We start from the raw sequence: 26,326 nt of genomic DNA, 5'->3' as shown, positions 1-26,326 counted from the left end.
CAGACAAAATACTGAGCCTCAGAGAATATCACTTTGAAGGCTCACACTCTTCGTTGAATTGCAATAACCAAGTTTCACATCTTTAGGAGCCAGTTCATTGTATTAAATTACATGCATAAATAAAGAATATTTAAGAAAATGTGGTATGTTCTTAAGCTCAGTTTCCCTCTAACCCCTTACCCTTGTTACATTTGTATCATGAAAATTCATAACCAGAAGCATTCAGCCTACAGCCCTTTGCCCACTTGAGGGTTTCACCATTACTACCTGGAACCCCTAAATAACCCTCTGCCAATCAGTTACCTATCACACTTCCTCCCCCTTTTGCATCTCTAGGAAAGCAACTTTTTATCTAATGTGGAAAGCCTTGTTCTTGATAGGGTTCACTTTCTGAATCTTAAGGAAGGAGTCTTTTTCTTTTTAAGAGTTCCTTTTCTGAGGCGCCCTCACATATGTCTTTACCTATTTGAAAGTAAACAACATTCTACCCATAGACAGCCAGAGGAAAGCCCATAAGCTGATCCTATCTCAGAGGAACAAGGCTCAGCAAGTGATCAGAGAAGATTTCAAGTGGATTGATGGCAATACCTGTCCCTGTGGTTACTAGACCCTGCCTGTTGGGAAGAGATTGTTACTCTTCTGTCTTGTGGCACTTCGTGCTTTGCTGATATTTAAATCAATGTCATCTAACACCTACAGAATACAAAGATGATGTCAGCTCTCCCCACAAAATGTTTCATAATTCTCTAGTTAAATCTCTAGGTTTTTATTCCAAGCAGCTCTAGGACTATAAGACCCTCTAATATAATACATTTGATATAATAATTGTTCACTAAGCTTTAGGCATATTTCCTATCTTGGAAGAAACATTCTTTTCTTTCAATAAAGACATGAGGGTGAGCAGTTCCCTCTTCCCCTCTACTCAGAAAGTAAGGAACAGCCTATTTACCCTAGATCTCAGTTTCCATGTTCTTATCACAGGATGACAATCTCATATCTGTGGGTTCTTGTGACCACTGACAATGGAGCAGTTAGTAATGATGATTGAGAATTTTGGCCTTCAAGTCAGACAGAAATGTTTTGAAATCCTGGCTCAAATTCTGCATTTTCCACTCACTCACTCTCCACACCTAAAAAACTCCTAAATAGATCTGTGCGTTAGTTTGCTTAACTGCAGAATGGAGAAAATGGCACCTACGTCTCGTGGTAGAGCAAAAAATGTCAAGCACAATGGGATTTCACAGTTAGTATTCATACATGTTAGCACCAATTTTGTGGTTTTCCCATTGGGTAGGTATAGGAAGAGGCCTGGTGTCATTAGTACCAGAGTGCAAATGACAGATTTCAGAGTAAAAGTCTTCAGTTGGCAAAACTGATGAAAATACATTTTAAATATTTGGCCAGAGATAAGAAATTTATGGCCATGAATGCTGCATCTCTGATAGTTTAATGTATGAGTGTGTCACAAGAGACAGCATTTGTTTTGTTTAAAACCTCATGTACTCAATTTGCATTCAGAGAAATGTTGTGGAATCATCTAGACCGATGACTACTAACAAGAAATTGGGATGCCAGCAAGGCCAATCTTTTTGTGAGAATGTTGGGCTATTAATCATAAAAAAAGCAAAAACAAGACACTTTTATTATAGCAAACTGTTGCTAAGCAGATAATAAAGACCCCTTTCAGAGCTTGTATTTCCTTTCTTTCTTTCTTTCTTTCTTTCTTTCTTTCTTTCTTTCTTTTCTAAGAAAAGTACTTGGCTTGTACAATGGTTTTTCAGATGAAATAAAAAGCTCCACAAGCTCAAGAGCCCTTAGTGTTTGTGGTTTTTAGACCAATATCCTTGGCATCAGTCAGTCCCTGCAGGATGGAGGGCAAGATGTGGAATAACCCTGTAAAGAGAGGACAGGACATGGCTGGATCACTTTAATAACTGACTGGGTGCATGAAGTACGTTTAGTTTGGAAGTGAGCTTGTTGCCCCAGGAAAGCCCAGGTGAGCTATTATGCCTTCCTCTGATGGCTTCTGACAAGTCCCAGGTCACCCTTTCCTGTGCTGAAAGGGACCAATGGCCATCACTTAGATCTCCCTTTCCTATCCCCTATAGAGGTGGATGTTGCTTCCTCTAGGAAGTTGTGTGGGGATACTGGTTCATGAATGTCCGCTTTTGCTCAATCCCTGCTAGAAAAATAACAAAGCTCCTCAAAATCTAGGAGCTTAGCTTTTGTAGTTTCTAGATAGAGCAAGTACTTAAATATTTGTGGGATTCATGAATGACTTCATGCATGCATTTGGACCTCCAGCAAATAGCAGATGTTGTATGCAGGAAAACCAACACCAAAAAATATCCACATCCTAGTCCCTGAAACCTGTCCATGTTACTGTTATTTAGAAACAGACTCCTTGGAGATGATTGAGTGAAGGTTCTTGAGATGGGAGATTATCCTGGATCATCAGGTGGCCCCTAAATGCAATTGCATGTGTTCTTATAATAAGGAAGCAGAGGGAAATTCACAGACAGAAGAGAAGCTGGTGTGAAAATGAAGCCAGAGACAGGAGTAATTCTGTCTTAAGTCAAGGATTGCTGACAGCCACCAGGAACTGGAGGACATTCTCCTGCAGAGCCTCTGAAAGGGGCTTGACTTGCCAACACCTTGATTTTGACCCAGTGTGACCAATCTAGTACTTCTGGCCTCCAGAACTGTGAAGAATGACTTTCTGTGGCCATAAGCTGTCATTTGTTAAAGCAGCCTCAGGCAATGAATACCAAAGACGGCTAATATCTTCCCAACAACCAAACTTCACCTTCGTCTCAAAATGTCAGAATAACTACCATGAGATGCCTGTTGCCCACACAGATGTTACAGGGGACAATAAATACATCTATGTACATCTTGCTCACTGAGAAGAAAATCTTTAAAAATAATCGTTAAAATTATTATAAAAATGAAACAAATTTATAGGAGAAAAAGAAGGCAAATATTATGGTAGATATAAAAAATTAAAAGTAAATGTGCCCTTTAACTCCCACAGGTCAGTCCTCTGGTATGTGTATGTGTTCTTTGAATTTCTATGACTAGAAGTATATTTACACCTCCCCATTTTGATACCAACCAGGCCGTTCTTTCACACCATCCAGTTCCTTTTTGTTCATTTAAAAATGTATCTTGTAAGATCTTACCATGTGTGTGTATGGATATTTCCTCATTATTTTTCAACAACTGTGAAAACATTTCATTGCATAGATATATCGTAATTTATATAACTAGTTCAAAATGGTAAATTACTGAGGTAACCAAATATACTTTGTTTTGACAGCAACAAGATGACTTTAAATTGGATTTATAGGAGAAGAGAATATTTTTCTTTCCCCAAATCATGGCAAACTATTGTGATTGTCCTCAAAAGGAGCATGGTTGTTGAAGAGGTTTGGGTTCTGCAGAGTAACTCCGTGATTAGGAGAGAAGTCTGGGATCCCTCAAGTGCTTTCTCTTATTGTTCTTAAACTCTGAAACGCCTTGAAAAAAAAATAGCAGCAGTTTGTTCATTCATTCCTTCTTTCAGCCGATGTGTTTCAGAGCTCTGCCAGCATTCTGCAGGTAATAAAGATGAAAAACATGAAGCATCCTGCCTCCAAGTAGCTTGCTGTCGATGAATAGTAGGATAATTACTAACATAGATTGACGCTTGACTTTAAGCAGGCACTGTTCTAAAATACTCTACATTCATTACTTTATTCAATTCTCCTGTTGTTGTTATCCTATGTTTTGGAGGAGAAATCAGGGGCAGAGAGAGAAGTTAAGTCTCTTATTCAAGGTCTCAGTGCCAGTAAGGGGACAAACCAGGGTGTTAATCAGGACAAGCAGAAGCCTGAGCCCATCCACACTCTGATCTAGTAAAGGCAACTACTCTGGCATCTGTTGCTGCGTTACAAATTACCCCAAAACTCCATGGTTAAAAATAACAATAGTCATTTATTTGTTTGGTATCCTGCAATTTGGGGAGTGCTTGGTGAGGACAGCTAATCTTTGCTCTTTGTTATGTCTATTAGGGCTAGAATGTGCAATATGGATTTTTAACTCAGGTGTCTGATGCCTCAGCTGGGTGTTTGGAATATATGGGCTGGCCAGGTATCTCCATGTGGCTTTTCCACATGACTAGCTTGGACTTCCTTACAGTATGATGGTCTCAGCCTAGCTGGACTGTTTATATAGTAGCTGGCTTTTCCCAGAGCATAAAAGTAAAAGCTGCCATTCCTTCTTAACTCCAGGACTTGGTAAGTGAAGAACTTCACTTCTACTGCTTTCATAGGTGAAAGCAATCACAAGACCAGGTAAGATTCAAGAGGTGAGGCAAAGAAAAATCCTGTCTCCAACTGAGAGTGTCAAAGTCACATTGTAGAACAACATATGATATAGGAGATATTGTGGAAATTGTTGGAAATACTCCAGACCAGTTGATTAGCTATACATAAACAGCTATCATATGAGAAGAAGGAAATAAATGTTGCAAAAGGGTTAAAGTTTAAGAGATTAACAGTTTGCAGAATTGAAGACAGAAATTGATGGAGGGTGCATTTAAATTTGCTTGGTGGGGAAGTAGCATTAGACATGTGCATATGAGAAAAAGGAGGTTCCAGGATTACAGTGTGAGCAAAGGCCAGAGGTAAGGGTGGAGTGTGTGTGTGTGTGTGTATGTGCGTGTGTGTATCCAAAGATCTAGCAAGAAGAAGGTTGAAGGACTGTGGAGTGGTTTATTTTTAACCAAAATATCAAATATGGAACTGATCAAACCGGATTTCTTTGGCACCAGGAAAACAGGCACATGTTGGCTCCAGGTATTGCAATACGGTGGTGGTGAAGACTGCGCTTCTCTCCCCGAACCCTATGGGGCATTGAAAATAGCTTTCTCTTCTAGGGCTGTTGTCAGGCAGAGGTACAATTCTGAGCTCCTGGGCACTGGAGCTCATTGCCCTTGGCCCCAAGATGAGCACTGAGGGGGCTCCTGTCCAGGAGTCAGCTGAGTCCCCTCCCAAGCCCTCTCTTGAACCCCCTTCTGGTGCTGCACCTGTGGGGCGGGCGCAGCTGTGATGGTACCACTGGAGTAATTATGGGAAGAAAATGCTAATGAGCAGATGCCTGTGATTAACTTGCTTTTTCTGTTGCCTGTCAAGCCCAGGCAGCACTTGTTGGAAAAGATAATTAAATCAGAATCAGATGCCTGCAGTAAATATTTTATTTGAAGCTCTACACCACAATAGAGGAAGTTGACCTTGAAATCCAGCTGTAAATTCCCACCTTTGTCTCAAGCCTGGGCCCAACTCGGAGTGTGAGTTGGAGTCTGCTCAAATGAGCTTCTAGTTAAACAATCAAGGGCTCAGTGGTACATGTCATGCATACTAGCTTGTTAATGCTAGAGTATTAGGATAATACTTATTGGCTCCCTTAAAAGTGGACAAATCTTGACTTGGGAAGTGTGGAATCCAGAGCAAATAGGCAGCCCAGCCTCCCCCATGCCTCTGTTTGCTCAGGTTTGGCTCTGAGGGGCTAATGACTCCACTCCCTCCATCACAGAGGTTATCCCCATGTCATCAAGAGTTTCTACCTCTCTGGTACACATTTCTCACTTGCTCTATCTAGCAAGCAGAGGTCTTGATGGTAACTTGGGTGGTAAGTGCCCATGAAAAATCCTGCCAGATTCCTTTTCCTCATGTGATGCATTCTCCATTGTACATCTTATCAAACGGGAAACTGGAATTGCTTGGGAGACAAGTGGGTATTTCTTTTGGGTCTAGAACAGTAGTTTTATTTAAGGACTTTCTAAGAGGAAAAGATTTGTAAAAAGAAACCATCATGCCCTACCACACCTTGTCCCTGTCCTTGCAATACCTGTTCTCCCCTCATGCCTGGGATATAGGGAGGGACAGGAACTTGTCTAGTACTCTGTTTGTTAGCAATGGGGAAAAGATATTCAGAGAGTGAAGCACAGCACAAAGAAGCCCACCTATCAGACAGAACAAGGATGTGGCAGTCTCCACTTCATATTGTGGGAGCTTCTTGTCCTCTATATATTTAAGAGTCAGACAGCTTTACCTGGGGAAGTTACACAGCCTCTGTGATCAATCCAACTTGCTGCCAAGCATCCCAAATGTTACAAATCTCTGCTCATGGGGAGAGACCTAACGTTTCACTTCCCTGCACAGACCCTCTGATGTCTTTATGTATCTGAAACATTTTATTGGAGAAATGGGGTGCACTCTTTCAAAGACATCTCTTCAGGATCATTTTTCAAATGGTCTTTTTTTAGTTTCCAATGTATGACTCACAATACACCTCCCCTCTCCTCAACCGTACTCCCATCCAAGTGCCCAAGGACCATCAGACCATTCTCTGTTGTCCTCACAGATGAAGTAAAGCCTCTCACTTGGTGGCCCCTGCCTTTGTCTCTTGCATTTCTTCCTGAAAACCATACATTTCTTGTTTGTTTTCAAAATTCTGAGATGGTGGTGTTTTTATCTCAAGAAATCTTAGTTCATTCTCTCTCCACAGAGGAAATCATCTTTAAAAACAAACTGATGCAAAACCCCTTGGGAGCGTGAGTATGCTGAGGAGATAAGGGAAATCTCGCAGCAGCCAGAGGGCCAGAATTTCCTTTGGGTAAAATATGGGAGCTGTGATCAGTGGAGACCAGACTGGCTGACCTGGGGCTACATCCACCTAACAAATGCCTGTGGTGTGGGGTGGAGGAGACTTCAAGGGCAGGGCCTGTAGAGGTTGAATTCAGCATGAGGAAGACAGTCCTGAAGACATCTTGGATACAGCATTTAGTTATGATTAGGGAAGATGTTCAGAGTTACCTGCTGGAGAGTAGGGGGGTCCCACTAAATGTCAAATGAGAAAAATTACCATCCCTCTAGTATTTTTTAATTATTTGAATATTTTATAAGGTGAGCAAAGACCCTGGCTAATGAGCATTCCCTCCTTAACTAAATTTAGTCAGGTTTCTCTGAGACCTTTTTTCCAAAAGTTCTCATCCTTGACCCGAACTTGACTTGCCTCGCCCAATTTTGTCAAGAAATTCTGCTAAATCAGTTAAGTGAGAACCCCTCATCCCTTGATGTTCAGTCATTTCTCATCCCCCTCTTCTTAATATACAAACAAGTTCCCCTGAATAATTTCCCATCCACTCTCCTACCCTGTTCTTGGCTGTAAATCCCCACTAGTCTCTTTTGTATTCAGAGTTGAATTCAAGCTCTTTTCCCAATTGCAAATAGTCTTAAATTAGTCTTCCTTGATGTTTTAACAAGTGTCAAAACAATTTCTCTTTAATGTGGTCTACTGCCCAATATTTCAGAATCCCATTAATGTAATTCTTTTCCTTATTCATTTGAATTTATGTATTATTTTCCTTCTGTTTCACACTGTTGTTTACCTTCAGCAGGTATAATTTAAACCCATGCTACAGTGAATGCAGGTATATTTGATAAGATCCTAACAAGGGAGATCACTGTATGCCTGTGGTAGTCAGTCCAGCCTACTGTAATAAGACTTAATTTTTTTAAGTTATTAAAAGTTTTTATTTTTATTTATTTGATAGATAGAGGGAGAGAAAGCACAAGCACAAGCAAGGGGAGGGGCAGAGGGAAAAGCAGACTCCCCACTGAGCAAGGAGCCCAACACAAGACTCAATCTCAGGACCCTGGGATCACAACTGGAGCTGAAGGCAGATGCTTAATGGAGTGAGCCACACAGGCACCCTAGACTGCATGGTTTAAACAGCATAAATTTATTTCTCATAGTTCTGAATGCTGAGAAGTCAAAAATAAAAGACCTGACAGACTCAGTTTCTGGTGAGGACCCATTTCCTGTTTGCAAATAATATCTTTCTCATTGTATCCTCACATGGAAGAAGAGGAGAAAGTGTGAAGAAGCTCTCCTGTTTCTTATAAGGATACTACTCCCCTGATTAGATACTAGGCTTTGCCCTCATTACTTAATTACTCCCCAGAGGCCCACCTCATAATATCATCATATTGGGGGTTAGAATTTCAACATATGAATTTGTGGGGGGCAGGAGGACACACAAACATTCAGTTCATAACAGTGCTTTTCTTGTCCATCTCGGAGACATCCAACTGTATGTAACACAACTAGAATATTTTTCTGGATTGATATCTCTTTTTCTGAGCATGGGACACTCTTCAATATAAAGAGCACTTTGTAATCCTTAACATTACTAGGACAGAATGGATAGTAATGTGATATTACTACCTATCTACTTTCTGAATTAGGAAGCATTTAAAAGTTAGCTGGACTGGCATTTAAAAGCTAGCTGGACTCTGTCATTTTGGGAACTTTTTCTTGTGAAATTTAGTGACACAATCTGAGTCCATGCCTCACATTAAATTTATCAGCATCTTGTACTTTGTAAGATGTGGCAAGTTTTTGGATAAGATATTGGGATACATTTCTTTGACTTGGAAGAACTCATTTCTTACCCAAATGAATGAATTTAATCTTAGAGATTGTAACTAATAGATTTTACTCAGTTTACCAGTTAATGGGCGAAATATTATTCACTACAGACAAGAACCCTGTCCCAGGTATGTTATTTACAAGGTAGTGGCTGAACTTTGAATCACAAGTAGGAAAAATCACACACACACAAAAAAAAATGTTTTCCTAATTTTCAATGATGAAATCAGCTGACATTGTGAAAAATTATAGGAGGTACATACAGCATTCTCCTAACACGGGTCCCTGAATTTAGGCTTGGAAGGAAACCTACTATGAGGCTCATAATGCCCAGCAGCCCCTATTACTGTTTTATGGTAGATTTATCCCCAGCTTTCCAAAGACAGTTCAGGTTTATACTATTGTGCTAGAATAATTATTGATAGTGCCCTTTTAACTCTCAAAAACATCCTGTATTGACTGATTTTAGACCATGGAGTCACCCTAAATAGAGTATGTTGATGAAGGTGTGATTTACTTCAATATATAGAGTCTTCCTCATGAGGATTTAGGAATCTGTTCTCATTTTCTTAGTTCTCAAGACCAAGAATGTTTCTACCACTTCTTAATTACAATTTCATTATTATTTTAGGGAAAAGAATATTCATGTAACTTGTCAAATTTCTATTTTTGCATTGAGTTTATGAGAAATTCCAGCCCATTTCTAATAATTATTCAGGTCACCCTACATGTATTTTTATATCACTTCACTACATTTGCTCCAAATTCTTGCTTTTATGTATGTAGCATTTTTTTTTTTGTAATTTGTAAGATTCCTTTGAATAGACATTGAAATAAGGCAATTACAAAATAATTAAAGTGGCTGGAAACAGTGCTCTTTGTAGCATTCTGGAAACCCTAAGTTATTTGCTCTTAAAGGCTGCCACATTTACAATTCTTAAAAGAAAAATCACATTGTTTCTTGTTTTCTAAGGCCAACAGTGGACCTCTGAGCCCAGAAAGATGGGGTATACATACTCCTTCTCTTATTTCTCCCACTGACTACAGATAAAATCCCTGGACATTATATATGAAGCATACATAAGAGACTCTAAAAGGTGGTAAGAATAAGATAGACATGATAGTGAGACAGGGAACAACATGGTGATAAATTCCTAGGGTTTCTTTTTCCTCACATATCTCAGAAGTATAGGGAAAGAAGTCAGCAACCTGAAAATGCCAAAGGCGGTACACAACCCCCAACCCCTGCAAAAAAAAAAAAAAAAAAAAAAAAAAAAGTCTGCTTTCTCTGAAGAGAGGCATTCTAGCAAGACAGAAAACTTCCAGGTAGTAATTGCTCCACTACAGACTAATGCCATGGAAAAACTGTGCCCTATTCCTAACCTTTCTGATAGAGGCCTAGCAGACAGCGTAAACTTCAAATCATTCCAAGGTTGTAATGAGACACTCAAACATCTGCACTACAGTGGTGTTAGTAAAGATAGGGAATGGAGTAAGGGTAGGGAATGGAGACTTTCATTCCCTATAGGTGATAGTGAGCACCCCTCCAAAGCATCAGTGGAAAACCCATGAGAAGTAGTAGTGAGTCACTTCTACACTCCCAGGCAAGGATATGTAGAAGGAAGCCAATTAGGAGCTTAGATTCCTATCCTTATTCAGCAGTAACTAGAAGTCATCCCCTCCTTTGTTGGCAAAAGAGGGCAAGTGGTCACTCAAACTTCTACCAATCCGTGGTATCTACTATATCTTTTCCTGCTAACTTTCTAGTTTGGTTGCTTATGGTTGGAAAACACACTCTGTATGATTGCATATTTCAAAAATTAGTTGAGGTTTCTTTTATCTCACGGGATATCATCTATCGGTGTATGTTCTGTGAACACTAGAAAATAATATGAATTCTCCATTGTTAAGTGGAGTGGTCTATAAAAGTCTGTTATATCCTGTTTGTTGATGATGACTTTCCATTTAGTAGTTTTATTAACTGCTAAAAGAGGAGTGTTTGATTTCTCTAAATATGAGTGTAGGGGACGCCTGGGTGGCTCAGTGGGTTAAGCCACTGCCTTCGGCTCAGGTCATGATCTCAGGGTCCTGGGATCGAGTCCCGCATCGGGCTCTCTGCTCGGCGGGGAGCCTGCTTCCCTCTCTCTCTCTCTCTGCCTGCCTCTCCATCTACTTGTGACTTCTCTCTGTCAAATAAATAAATAAAATCTTTAAAAAAAAAAAAATAAAAAAAAAATAAAATAAATATGAGTGTAGAATTTTCTATTTATTCTCTCATTTCTATCACCTGTTCCTTTTTATATTTTGCAGCTCTGTTATTTGTGTTAGGCTCGCTCTGTCTTCATGGTGGATTGAAACTTTTATTGTCAAATAAAGTCCTTCTCTGTCCTTAGCAATTTTCCTTATTCTCAAGTCTACTTTGTCTGACATTAACATAGCATTCTTGATTTTCTTTGAATAACATTTTCATGATATATATTATTCAATCCTTTTACTTTCAATCTTTTTTTATATCAGTATATATTTGAAATGAGTTTCTTAAAGACAACATAGCTTTTTTTCTTTTAATCCACTCTCTACCTTTGAATTGGTATACTTAGATCACTAACATTTATCTCTGCTTTGGAACTGGTATCCTTAGATCACTTATATTTAATATAATTACTAATATGTTAAGCATAAATCTGCCATTTTATTTTTTTAAATATTTTACTATTTTTAAATGTTCTAATAAATTTAATTGAAATATAATTGACATATACAGTTACATTAATTTCACATATACAGCATAGTGATTAAACAATTCTATATACTATATTGTGTTCAACAATCCTTTCCATTTGTTCTCTCTCCTTTCCATTTCTTTGTTTACTTTTTTGTCTTTCTGTGAATTACTTCCTTTTTTAAAAAAGATTTTATTTATTTATTTGACAGAGAGAAACACAGCGAGAGAGTGAGCACAAGCAGGGTGAGTGGGAGAGGGAGAAGCAGGTCTCCCACAGAGCAGGAAGCCCACCGCAGGGCCCAATCCCAGGACCCTGGGGTGGTGACCTGAGTGGAAGGCAGACGCCCAATGACTGAGCTACATGGGTACCCCCATTTTTTTTAGAATTTTATTCTTATTTTTCTATGTTTTGGAATGAATTTCTTTCTATAATTTTAAATGGTTGCTCTAGTAGCTATACATAACATAGTCACTAATGTTGATATTTTATCAATTTGCATGAAATGTAGAGACCTCTGTTCCTTCACATCCCTATATCCTCTCCATTTGTAGTATACACACATAATTAATAACTAACTACATCAGTGTTATAATTGATTTTTGCTTCAACTATAAAACATAATTTAGAATAAAAACAATACGAAGAAAGTCTACTGTATTTGCTCATATTTTTGGCTATTGTGTTCTTTCTTCATTGTTCCCCTTGTTTTAACCATTATTTTAGGGTAGCTCTGCTGGCAACAAATTGTCTTAGTTTTCTTCATCTGGGAATGTTATTTCCTTTTTATTCATGAGGGATTTTTTTCACTGGGTATAGGATTTTAGGTTGACGGGTCTTTCCTTTCAGCATTTTAAAATGTTGTGACAGTAACTTCTGGTCTTCTTGACTTTTAATGAGAAATCTGCTGTCATTTGAATTACTTTTTTCCTATAGTCATTTCTCTGTAATGATTTTTAAATATTTTTTTCTATTATTTTGTTTTTGACTCTATGTGTCTTGTGTGATTTGGGGTTAATTATTCTGAGGATTCTCTTAGCTTTTTGAATCTGTAGATTATATTCTTTTCTAGGTTTTGGAAGTTTTCAGCCCTTATTTTTTAATTTACTTTTTCAATCCTGCCCTGTATTTTCTCTCTTTTGGGATTCTAATGGCGCAAATGTTAGATCTTTAAGTACCTGAGGGCCCTGATATTCTGTTTTGTATTTTTGTTTTTTGGTTTCTTTGGTGTGTTTTTTGTTTGTTTGTTTGTTTGTTTGTTTGTTTTGTTTTGCTTTTCCTATTTTCTTTCTTTTTATCCTATTGGGAAATAATTCTATTTTGTTTCAAGCCATTGATTCTTTCCTCTCTCCACTCTTTTCTGTTGTTGAGCTGATCCATTGAGTGTTTTATTTCATTCATGGTATTTTTTTCTGTTCCAATTTTTTATATGGTTTTTCTTTACAGTTCTGTTTCTTCACTCAGATTTCCATTGTTCATTTTGTTTTATTCTTTCATTTTCTTTAGATTATTCATAATGACCTTTTGAAATATTTTCATTGTAACTGCTTTAAAATCTTTGTCAGATAATTCTAACATGTCTTTATTGTTATCTTGGTATTGGCATTTATTTATTTTCTTCTCAATCCATTTGAAATCTTTCTGGTTTGCAGTCTGATGAATGATTTTCAATTGGAACTTGAATATTTTGGTTATTATAAGACTTTACATCTTATTTAAATCTCTCTTTTAGATGAGAGAGATGAACCATGAGGGACTGAAAAACAAACAGAGGGTTTTGGAAGGGAGAGGGGTAGTGGGTTGGATGAGCCTGGTGATGGGAATTAAGGAGGGCACATATTGCATGCTGCACTGGGTGTGGTACATAAACAATGAATCTTGGAACACTGAAAAAATAAAATAAAATTTAAGGTTAAAAAAAAAAAAAGGAGTCTGTGGCATGAGATATTCAAAGTGCTGAAAGGAAAAAATCATCAACCAGACTTTTCTATCCAACAGTCTACACTTAAGAATAGAAGGAGATCCCAGACAAAAACTAAAGTTCATGACCACTAAACCAACACTGTAAGAAATTTTAAGGGGAACCTTTTGAAGAAAAAAAGACCAAAAGCAACAAAGACTAGAAAGGATCAGAGAACATCAGCAAAACACCAACTCTACATGTAACACAAAGGTGCTAAATTCACATCTTTTAATAATTTCTCTGAATTTAAATGGACTAAATGTTCCAATCAAAAGACAGCATATCAGAATGGATTGAAAAATAATATCCATCTTTATGCTGCCTGTAAAAGACTCATTTTAGATCTAAAGAAACCTGCAGATCAAAAGTGAGGAGGTGGAGAACCATCTGTCATACTAATGGACATCAAAAGAAAGCCAGAGTAGTCATACTTATAGCAGACAGAATAGATTTTAAAACAAAGACCATGACGAGAGTTGAAGAAGAACATTATATCATAATTAAGAGGTCTATCCATGAAGAAGATCTAACAACTTTAAATATTTATGCCCCCAACTTGGAAGCACCCAAATATATAAATTGATTAATAACAGACATAAGAAATTCACTGATAATAATGCAATATTAGAGGATTTTAATATCCCACTTACAGCAATGAACAGATCATCTAAGCAGAATATCAAGGAAACAATGGCTTTGAATGACACACTGGATCAAAAGGACTTAACTGATATATTTAGGACTTTTCATCCTAAAGCAGCAGAATGCACATTCTTTTCAAGTGCATAAGGAACATTCTCCAGAATAGCCACTACTGGGTCACAATTCAGGACTCAACCAGTACAAAAAGACCAAGATCACACCATGCATATTTCAGGCCACAACGTTATTAAACTTGAAGTCAACTACAAGAGAACATTTGGAAAGACCACAGATACATAGTAGTTAAAGAACATCCTACTAAAGAATGAATGGATTAACCAGGAAATTTAAAAAAAAAAAAAAAAAGCACATGGAAGCAAGTGAAAATGAAAACATGACAATACAAAATCTTTGTGATGCAGCAAAGGCAGTCCTAAGAAGGAAGTATATTGCAATACAGGCCTACTTCAAGAAGCAAGAAAAGTCTCAAATATACAACCTAATCTTACACCTAAAGGAAGTAGAAAAGGAACTAGAAAAGGAACATCAAATAAAGCCTAAGGCCAGCATAAGAAGGAAATAATAAAGATTAGTACAGAAATAAATGATATAGAAAAAACAACAAAATAGAATAGAAAGGGAGATGAAAGCTTTCTCAGAAAAACAGAAACTAAATGAGTTCATGACCACTAAATCAGCCCTACCAAAAATATTAGAAGGGAATCTTTGAGTGGAAAGGAAAGACTGTAAGTGGGAGAATGAAACCAACTACTTTAATAAAAAAAAATCAGTCAAGGGATTCATGAAATAAAAGCATGTAAAATATGATGCCATGTACCAAAAACATAGGAGGGAGAAGAAAAAAGAATGGATTCATACTTAAGAAACCACCAACTTAACATAGACTGCTATATGCAGATATAATGTAGAAATGTAATGGTAATCACAAATCAAAGACCAGTAATAGATAAGCAAAAAATAAAGGAAATGTAGACATATCACTATAAAAAATCAGCAAACCATGAAAAAGAGCAAGTGGAAAAAAGGATCAGAGAAAAACCACAAAATCAATCACAACACAAGTAGCAAATTGTCAGTAAATACATACCTATTGATAATTACTTTCAATGTAAATGGACTAAGTGCTCCAATCTAAAGATATAGGGTGACAGAATGGATGAAAAACAAGATCCACCTATATGCTGCCAACGAGACGCTCATTTTAGCCCTAAAGATACCTGCAGATAGAAAGTGAGAGAATGGAGAAACATTTATCTTGCAAATGGATGTCAAAAAACAGCCAGTGGGGGCAATACATATATCAGACAAAATAGACCACTTTTTAAAAGATTTACTTATTTATCTGAGAGAGAGAGAGAGCAGGGGGGACAGAGAGGGAGAGGGAGAGAGAGAATCTCAAGCAGAATCCTTCCTGAGCATGGAGCTGAGCATGGAGCCTGATGCAGGACTGAATCTCATGACCCTGAGATGAAATCAAGTGTTGGAAGCTTAACTGCATGAGCCACCCAGGCACCCCCAAAATAGACCTTTAAACAAAAACTGTAGAAAGAGACAAAGGTCACTGTATAATAATAAAGGGGACAATCAAACCAGAAAATATAACAACTGCAAATATTTATACACCCAACATGAAATTACACGGAAAAAAATGACAATGAAAACACAATAATCTGAAATCCTTGGGGTGCAGGAAGGACAGTTATAAGAGGGAAGATTACAGCAATAAAGGCCCACCACAATATGCAAAAAAAAAAAAAAAAAACAACCCTCAAACAACATGACTTTTTGTCTGAAAGAGCAACAACAACAACAACAACAACAACAACAACCAACACCTAAATCCAGCAGAAGGAAAGGATTAATGAAGATTAGAGCAGAAACAATTACATAGAAACTAAAGAAACAATAGAACAGATCAATGAAACAAGGACCTGGTTCTTTTTTTTTTTTTTTTTTTTTCTGTTTTTTTTTTTTTAATTTATTTTTTATTTTCAGCATAACAATATTCATTATTTTTCACCACACCCAGTGCTCCATGCAATTCGTGCCCTTTATAATACCCACCACCTAGTACCCCAACCTCCCACGCCCCACCCCTTCAAAACCCTCAGATTGTTTTTCAGAGTCCATAGTCTCTCATGGTTCACCTCCCCTTCCAATTTCCCCCAACTCCCTTCTCCTAACTCCCCATGTCCTCCATGCTATTTGTTATGCTCCACAAATAAGTGAAACCATATGATAATTGACTCTCTGCTTGACTTATTTCACTCAGCATAATAATCTCTTCCAGTCCCGTCCATGTTGCTACAAAAGTTGGGTATTTGTCCTTTCTTTTTTTTTTTTTTTTTTTTTTATACATATATTTTTATCCCCAGGGGTACAGGTCTGTGAATCACCAGGTTTACACACTTCACAGCACTCACCAAAGCACATACCCTCCCCAATGTCCATAATCCCACCCCCTTCTCCCAAACCCCCTCCCCCCAGCAACCCTCAGTTTGTTTTGTGAGATTAAGAGTCACTTATGGTTTGTCTCCCTCCCAATCCCATCTTGTTTCATTTATTCTTCTCCTACCCACTTAAGCCTCCATGTTGCATCACCACTTCCTCATATCAGGGAGATCATATGATAGTTGTCTTTCTCTGCTTGACTTATTTCGCTAAGCATGATACGCTCTAGTTCCATCCATGTTGTCGCAAATGGCAAGATTTCATTTCTTTTGATGGCTGCATAGTATTCCATTGTGTATATATACCACATCTTCTTGATCCATTCATCTGTGGATGGACATCTAGGTTCTTTCCATAGTTTGGCTATTGTGGACATTGCTGCTATAAACATTCGGGTGCATGTGCCCCTTTGGATCATTACGTTTGTATCTTTAGGGTAAATACCCAATAGTGCAATTGCTGGGTCATAGGGCAGTTCTATTTTCAACATTCTGAGGAACCTCCATGCTGTTTTCCAGAGTGGCTGCACCAGCTTGCATTCCCACCAACAGTGTAGGAGGGTTCCCCTTTCTCCACATCCTCGCCAGCATCTGTCATTTCCTGACTTGTTGATTTTAGCCATTCTGACTGGTGTGAGGTGATATCTCATTGTGGTTTTGATTTGTATTTCCCTGATGCCTAGTGATATGGAGCACTTTTTCATGTGTCTGTTGGCCATCTGGATGTCTTCTTTGCAGAAATGTCTGTTCATGTCCTCTGCCCATTTCTTGATTGGATTATTTGTTCTTTGGGTGTTGAGTTTGCTAAGTTCTTTATAGATTCTGGACACTAGTCCTTTATCTGATATGTCGTTTGCAAATATCTTCTCCCATTCTGTCAGTTGTCTTTTGATTTTGTTAACTGTTTCCTTTGCTGTGCAAAAGCTTTTGATCTTGATGAAATCCCAATAGTTCATTTTTTCCCTTGCTTCCCTTGCCTTTTGCGTTGTTCCTAGGAAGATGTTGCTGCGGCAGAGGTCGAAGAGGTTGCTGCCTGTGTTCTCCTCAAGGATTTTGATGGATTCCTTTCGCACATTGAGGTCCTTCATCCATTTTGAGTCTATTTTTGTGTGTGGTGTAAGGAAATGGTCCAATTTCATTTTGCTGCATGTGGCTGTCCAATTTTCCCAGCACCATTTATTGAAGAGGCTGTCTTTTTTCCATTGGACATTCTTTCCTGCTTTGTCGAAGATGAGTTGACCATAGATTTGAGGGTCTATTTCTGGGCTCTCTATTCTGTTCCATTGATCTATGTGTCTGTTTTTGTGCCAGTACCATGCTGTCTTGATGATGACAGCTTTGTAATAGAGCTTGAAGTCCGGAATTGTGATGCCACCAACTTTGGCTTTCTTTTTCAATATCCCTTTGGCAGGACCTGGTTCTTTGAAAGACAATACAAAACATTAAAATTAATTAACTTCTAGCCCAACTTATCAATCAAAAAGAGAAAGGACTCAAACAATATCTCAAATGAGAAGGAAAAATAATAAGCAATACCACAAAAATATAATTTTAATGGAATATTATGAAAAACTGCATGCCAACAAATTGTACAACCTGGAAGAAATGGTTAAATTACTAAAAACATATAGCTTACCACAACTGAAGTAGGAAGAAATAGAAAATTTGAACAGATCAATCAGTAATATGGAAATTGAATCAGTAATCCAAAATCTCCCAACAAACAAAAGTCCAGGACCAGAAAACTTCATGGGAGGAATTCTATCAAATGGGAAAAGAAGAGTTAATTCCTATTCTTCTCAAACTATTCCAAAAAATAAACAAGGATAGAAAACTTCTAAATTCACTCAATGAGAGAAATATCACCCTGATACCAAAATCAAATATAGACATCACAAAAAGAGAGGCCAATATTCCTGATTAACTTAGATACAAAATTCTCAACAAAAAACTAGCAAACAGAATCCAAAAAAATTTTTAAAAATTATTCAGAATGATCAAGTGGGATCTATTCCTTGGTTGGAAGGGTAGTTCAATATTCTTAAATCAATGTAATACATCACATTAATTAGTGAAAGGATAAAAAAATATGATTCTCTCAAATGCAGAAAAAACATTTGACAAAGTACAACATCTATTCATGATAAAAGGCCTCGATACAGTAGGTTTAGAGGGAACATACCTTAATATAATTAAGGCAATATTTGAAAAACCCATAGAGATCATCAAACTCAATGGGAGAAAACTGAGGGCTTTCTTCCAAAGGTCAGGAACAAGACAAGGATGTTGACTCTCCTCAATTTTATTCAACATAGTACTAGAAGTCTTAGAGACAGCAAACAGATGGTAATAAGGAATAAAATACATTCAAATTGGTGGGGAAGAAGTAAAACTTTCCCTAGTTGTAGATGACATGATACTGTATATAGAAAATCTGAAAGATTCCACCACAAATTAGGAACAGCATGAGGTTGTCCTTTCCATATTCAAGATAATTCAGAACTTCTGGCCAGCCCAATAAGGCAAGGAAATGAAATAAAAGGCTTACAGTTTAGAAGGGAAGAAATGAGACCATTCTGGGTCTACATAACAAAACCCAGGAAGTCTATGAAAATCTCCTAGAAGTAAAGAAGCAAATTCATCAAGGTCACAGAATATAAGATCAGTGTGCCAAAGTAAATTGTATTTTTAAATATTAGCAATGAAAACATGGACAATACCATTTATAATCACTTTTTAAATTTAAATTCAATTAATTAACATATAATATATTATTAGTTTCAGAGGTAGAGTTCAGTGACCCATCAGTCTTGGGTAATATCCAGTGTTCCTTACATCACATGCCCTCCTTACTGTCCATCACCCAGTTACCCAATGCTTGCCCCCTGCCAAGCAACCCACTGTTTGTTTCCTATGATTAACAGTCTCTTACGATTTGTCTAATTTGTCTGATTTTGTCTTGTTTTATATTTCTCTCCTTTCCCCCATGATCCTCTGTTTTATTTCTTAAATTCTATATATGGGTGAAATCATTTAATTCTTTCTCTGATTGAATTATTTCCCTAACATAATAACCTCTAGTTCCATCCACATCATTGCAAATGTCAAGATTTCAGTTTTTGATGGCTGAGTAGTATTCCATTGTATATATAACACATATTCTTTATCCACTTATCTACCAATGGACATCTGGGCTCTTTCAATATTTTGGCTATTGTGAACATTGCTGCTATAAACATTCGGGTGCAGGTGTCCCTTCAGATCACTACATTTGTATCTTTCAGGTAAATACCTAGTAGTGCAATTACTGAGTCATGGAGAAGCTTCATTTTCAACTTTTTGGGGAACCTCCAAAAACCTCAAGCTTGTACTCCTACCAACTGTTTAAGAGAGTTCCCCTTTCACTGCATTCTCACCAACATCTTTCATTTCCTGACTTGTGAATTTTAGTGATTCTGATTGGTATGAGGTGTTATCTCACTGTGGTTTTAATTTGTATTTCCCTCATGCCAAGTGATGTGGAGCATTTTTTTCATGTGTCTGTAGGCCACTTATACGCCTTCTTTGGGAAAATGTCTGTTCATGTCTCCTGCCCATTTCTTGATTGGGTTATTCATTCTTTGGGTGTTGGGTTTGATAAGTTCTTTATAGATTTTGGATACTAGCCCTTTATCTGATATATCATTTGCAAATATCTTCTGTTTAGTAGGTTGTCTTTTAGTTTTGTTGACTTATCTTGATGAAGTCCCAATAGTTCATATTAGCCTTGTATTTCTTTTGCCTTTGGAGAGGTGTCTAGCAAGAAGTTGTTGCAAGCGAGGACACTGAGGTTGTTGCCTGTGTTCTTCTCTAGGATTTTGATGGATTCCTCTCCCATATTTAGGTCTTTCAACCATTTTGAGTCTATTTTTGCATATGGTGTAAGAAAATCATCCAGTTTCATTCTTCTGCATGTGGTTGTCCAGTTTTCCCAACACCATTTGTTGAAGAGAATGTCTTTTTTCCATTGGATATTCTTTCCTGCTTTTTCAAAATTTAGTTGACCCTAAGTTGAGTTCTATTTCTTGGTTCTCCATCCTGTCCCCTTGATCTATGTGTCTGTGCTAATATTATACTGTCTTGATAATGACAGTTTTGTAATGTACCATGAAGTCTGGGATTATGATAGCACCAGCTTCAGGTTTTTTTGTTTGTTTGTTTTTGGTTTGGTTTTTTCCTTATATAATTTTATTTATTTATTTAATTTAATTTCTTTTCAGTGTAACAGAATTCATTGTTTATGCACCACAACCAGTGCTCCATGCAATACCTGACCTCCATAATACCCATCACCAGGCTCCCCCAACCTCCCACCCATCACCCCTTCAAAACTCTCAGATTGTTTTTCAGACATTCCTTTGGCTAGGTGGGTTCCTTTCTGGTTCCATACAAATTTTAGGATTACTTGTTCTAGCTCTGTAAAAACAGTTGATGGTATTTTTTTAAAAAGATTTTATTTATTTATCTGATGGAGAAAGATAGCAAGAGAGGAACCCAAGCAAGTGGAGTGTGAGAGGAAGAAACAGGCTTCCCACTGAGCAGGGAGACTGATGTGGGGCTTGATCCCAGGACCCTGGAATCATGGCCTGAGCCAAAATCAGATGCTTAACCAACTGAGCCACCCAGGTACCCTTGATGGTATTTTCATAGGGATTGCATTGAATGTATAGATTGTATTAGGTAACATAGACATTTTAAAAACATTCGTCCTTCTAATCCATGTGCTTGGAATATTTCTTTGGGTCTTCTTCAATTTCTTTCATGAGTGATATATATATATCTTTCATGAGTAACATATATATATATGTATGTATATATATCACTCATGAAAGATATATATCACTCATATATATATATATATGACATATATATGTATATATATCACTCATGAAATATATATATATATCACTCATGAAAGTTTTGTTTTGTTTTGTTTTGTTTTTAGTACATATCCTTTGCCTCTTTGCCCAATTTTATCCCTAGATATCATATGGTTTTTGGTGCAATTTTAAATGAGATTGACTCCTTAATGTCTCTTTCTTCTGTCTCTTTATTAATATATAGAAATACAATTGATTTATGTGAATGGATTCTATATCCTGCCACTTGGCTGAAATCCTATATGAGTTCTAGCAATTTTGGGGTCTAATATTTTGTGTTTTCCACATAAATTGTCATGTCACCTGTGAAGAGTGAGAGTTTGACTTCTCTGCTAATTCAGATGTCTTTTACTCTTTTTTGTTGTCTGACTGCTGAGGCTAGGACTTCTAGTACTATGTTGAACAATGGTGAGTGTGGGCATCTTTGTTGTGTTCTTGACTTTAGGGGAAAAGCTCTCTGTTTTTCCCCATTAAGAATTATATTTGCTCTAGGCTTTTCGTTGATGGCTTTTATGATAGTGTAGTATATTCCCTCTATCCTTACACTGTGCAGTTTTAATCAAAAAAGGATGTTGTACTTTGCCAAGTGCTTTTTCTTCACCAATTGAAAAGGTCATATTGTTCTTTTCTTTACTTTTATTAATGTAGTGTATTACCTTGATTGACTTGAGAATATCAAATTACCCTACAGCACAGGAATGAATCCCACTTGGTCATGCTGAATAATCCCTTTAATGTACCATTGGGTCCTCCTGGCTAGTACCTTAGTGAAAATTTTGGCACCCATGTTCATCGGGGATATTGGTATTTAACTCTCTTTGGTGAGGTCTTTGTCTGGTTTTGGGATTATGGTAATACTGAACTCATAGAACTAGTTTGGAAGTTTTCCTTCTGTTTGTAATCTTTGAAATTACTTCAAAAGAATAGGTGTTAATTCTGCTTTAAGTGTTTTGTAGAATTCCCATGGGAAGTCATCTGGCCCTGGACTCTTGTTTATGAAGAGATTTTTGGTTACTGCTTCAACTTCCTTGCTGGTTATAGGTCTGTTCAGATTTTCTATTTCTTCCTGTCTTAGTTTGGTAGTTTATATGTTTCTAGTAAATGCATCCATTTCTTCTAGATTGCCTAATTTGTTGGCCTATAGTTGCTCATAATATGTTCTTATAACTGTTTGTATTTCTTTGGTATTGGTTGTGATCCCTCATCTTTCATTCATGGTTTTATTAATGTGGGCCCTTTCTCTTTTCTTTTTGATAAGTCTGGCCTGGGGCTTATTGACTGTACTTATTCTTTCAAAGAACCATACCCTAGTTTCATTGATCTGTTCTACTGTTCTTTGGTTTCTATTTCATTCATTTCTGCTCTAATATTTATAAATTCTCTTCTCCTGCTGGGTGTGGCTTTATTTGCTGTTTTTTTCTACAACTCCTTTAGGTGTAAGGTTAGGTTATGTATTTGAGACCTTTCTTGTTTCTTGAGAAAGTCTTGTATTGCTATATACTTCCCTCTTAGTACTGCATTTATTTCATCCCAAAGGTTTTGAAGAGTTGTGTTTTCATTTTCATTTGTTTCTATTACTTTTTAAAATTCTCCTTTAATTTCCTGGTTGACCATTAATTCCTTAGTAAGATGATCTTTAACCTCCACATTTTGAATCCTTTCCAAATTTTCTTTTGTGATTGAGTTCAAATTTCAAAGCATTGTGGTCTGAAAATATGCAGGGAATGATCCCAGTCTTTTGATTCTCGTTGAGACCTGATTTGTGACACAGTATGTGATCTATTCTGTAGAATATTCCATATTCTACTTCTCACTTGAGAAGAATATGTATTCTGTTGCTTTAGGATGGAATGCTTTGAATATATCTGTGAGGTCCATCTGGTCCAGTATGTCATTCATAGCCCTTGTTCCCTTGTTGATCTACTTAGATGATCCATCCATTACACTGAGTAGGGTGTTAACATCTCTTACTATTATTGTATTATTATCCATGTGTTTCTTTAATTTTGTTTTTAATTAGTTTATATACTTGGTTGCTCCTATTTTATGGGCATATATATTTACAATTGTTATATCTTGTTGGGCAGATGCTTTGTCACAGGTGGGTGAGCTCAGGGCGTGGACAGAGACCAAGGAGACAAGAGTGATTGACTGCTTTTTCCTGAGGGCACACTGAGGAGTGGTGGCAACAAGCTTCCCACTCTGATTGATTCAAGATTGGTAGGACCCCATTTTCATTTTCATCTTCTAAGACTGTGTGGAAAGTCTTTAGGGAACAAAACCCACATACAGCAATCTGGAGCCACTTACACTTAACCTGGTCCCCTATCAAAGGTGATGCAGTCATGCCCAGGGCAAAGACACCTGAAAATCAGCACAAAATGGCCCTCCCTCACAAGAGCAGCAAGAACAGCTGGTGAAGACCAACTTTACCAATCACATAGAAGTGAAAAACTCCAGCATTAAGGGAAAATAGTATAAGAATTCATGGTTTTCTTCCACATGATTCTTTAGTCTTTCAATTTTAACTTTTTTCTTTTTCCTTCTCAAATTTCTTATTTTATCAACTATTTTAAGTCTTTTTTAAATTTGCATTTTAATAATTACATTCTATCCTTTCACTGTATTTAGTGTTATTTTGTATATATATGCTTTTTTTTTTTTCTTTACAATTTTGGGATATAGTTTCTTCTAAGAAACAGACCTAAATATACTCAAGATTTGGTGTATTGCTCTTTTCTGTTCATCTGTCTGTTTGTTTATATTCTTTCTCTTTTTTTTTGGCTTTTAATTCTCTTTTTTTAAAAAATATTTTATTTATTTATTTACAGACAGAGATCACAAGTAGTCAGAGAGGCAGGCAGAGTGAGAGGGGGAAGTAGGCTCGCCACTGAGCAGAGAGCCTGATGTGGGGCTCAATCCCAGGACCCTGAGATCATGACCTGAGCTGAAGGCCGAGGCTTTAAACCAGTGAGCCACCCAGGTGCCCCTATATTCAACTCTTATGACAAAGGTGCAAAAGCAGTTTGATAGAGGAAATATTGTATTTTCAATAAATGGTTGGAGAAATTGAACACCTATGAGAAATAATTAGACTTTAAAAACTAAGTCTCACAGGTTTCTTAAAAAAAAAAACCCTCAAAATTGAAAATAGACTTAAATATAAGACATAAGTGTATAATATCATTGGGAAAAAAATAGGGAGGAGTAGTGGAGTTGTAGTACTAGGCAATGATTTCTTAGACTTTTGACATCATAAGCAGGATACCAAAAGAATAAATTCATAAACTGAATTTCATCAAATTTAATATTTTTCTCTGTGAAAGACCTTTTTAAGAGACAAAATAACAAACAAGAGACAGAAAAAAATACTTTCAAGGCACATATCTGACAAAAGACTGACATCTAAAATATATAAAGAATTTAACAGAAACAAAAACATTTCAAACAAAGAATATTCAGAATGCAAATAGTGGATAAAAAGATGTTGAACATTATTAGCCATTAGGGAAATGCACTTTATTACATATATTACACTTATCAGAGTGGACTTTTTAAAAAAGTAAAATGCCAAATGCTGGTAAGGATGCACAGATTAAAGACACTGGGTCCCTCACACATTGTTGGTGGCTATATAAAATAGTGCATCCACTAAGGAAAACACCTTGGCTGTTCTTTTAAAACTAAATATCCAACTACCATACGGCTCAGAAATTACACTCTTGAGTGCCTATCCAGGCTTTATATTCATATAAAAATCTATAAATAAATGTTTATAGCAGCTTCATTTGCTCTACTAAAAATTTTAAAGCAACTTGTATCGATTAGCAAATAGTTAAAATGTGGTACATCCATGAAATAGAATTCTACTCAGCAGTAAGAAAGAACAAATTATAGATAAACCAAAGAATCTGGATAAATCTCCAGAGAATTTTTCTGAGGAAAAAAACAAAGCCAGTTCTCCAAAGATACATACTGTAGGATTCTATGTATGTGACATTCTTAACATGAAAAACTATAGAAATGGACATGATTAATGGTTGCCAGGGATTAAGAAGGGAGAAGAGGTGGGAGGAATCAGTTACTATAAAAGGTCAACATGGAGAATTCTTGTGGTAATGGAAATATTCTATATCTTGACTGTATCTATGTCAATATCCTGGCTCTAATATTCTACTAAAGGTTTGAGAAGCCAACAACATTTTTCATTCCCTCAAGCAATGCACCAAGAGCTCTGCTTTCTCAATGCACACTGTTACTTTTTTTTTAATTGAAGTATAGTTGACACACAATGTTTCATTAGTTTCAGATGTACAACATACTAATTTGATAAGTCCTTATCTATGCTCACCATAAGTCTAGCTACCATATGTCACCATATAACTCTATTACAATACCATTGTATATATCTCTTATACTGTACCTTTTTCTGTTTTTGTTTTGTTTTGGATGATAGTATCCTAATGGGAGTGAAGTGTTTGTATGACAGTTTGGCCAGATGCTACCATTGAGGGACTATGGAGAAAAGGCACACAGTATCTCTTTGTATTATTTCTTATAACTGCCTGTGAATTTACAATTACCTTAAGATTACTTTAGAAGTTTAATTTAAAAAATGTTCTAACTGCCAAAATTAGACAAAGATAAAAAATGTGAGGAAAAAAATTAAAAGGACTCATAATCACACCACTAAAACGAGACAACTTTTGGTACTTAAGGCAAGGACATTGGAGATGAAAGTCTTAAGGTGCAGTTCTTTGGCCCATGATTTCTTAGCATTGTTAGCCTCTGTTTACTTATCTATAAAGTATGAATTATATTATTATCAGGAACTGTAAGGGGTCAAAAATTTTTACCTTATCTGCAAGCTAACAAATTAGTTGGTCAGTTTCATGACAGGAACACTCATGATTTCCAGGTCAGAGGCAAAAACTTTATTACTCACAGCAGCAGCAATTCCTGAATATCAGCTGTATCATCAGCTCCAGTTCTCTGAGCCTCACTGTCCACAGGACAACACAGAGAAATGGAGATAATCCCTCCACATTCAGTACTTTGAGTTACAGTAGAGGAGTTCAGAAAATTCACATCTTTCCTATAAGGCTAGCTTGATCTTTGACCTAGAGAAAAAAA

The sequence above is a fragment of the Mustela nivalis genome (genome assembly GCF_964662115.1).
Source record: "Mustela nivalis genome assembly, chromosome: 6".
In the NCBI taxonomy this organism is placed as follows: Eukaryota; Metazoa; Chordata; class Mammalia; order Carnivora; family Mustelidae; genus Mustela; species Mustela nivalis.
The sequence above is the reverse complement of the archived record's forward strand: the minus strand, read 5'-3'. Positions refer to the sequence as shown.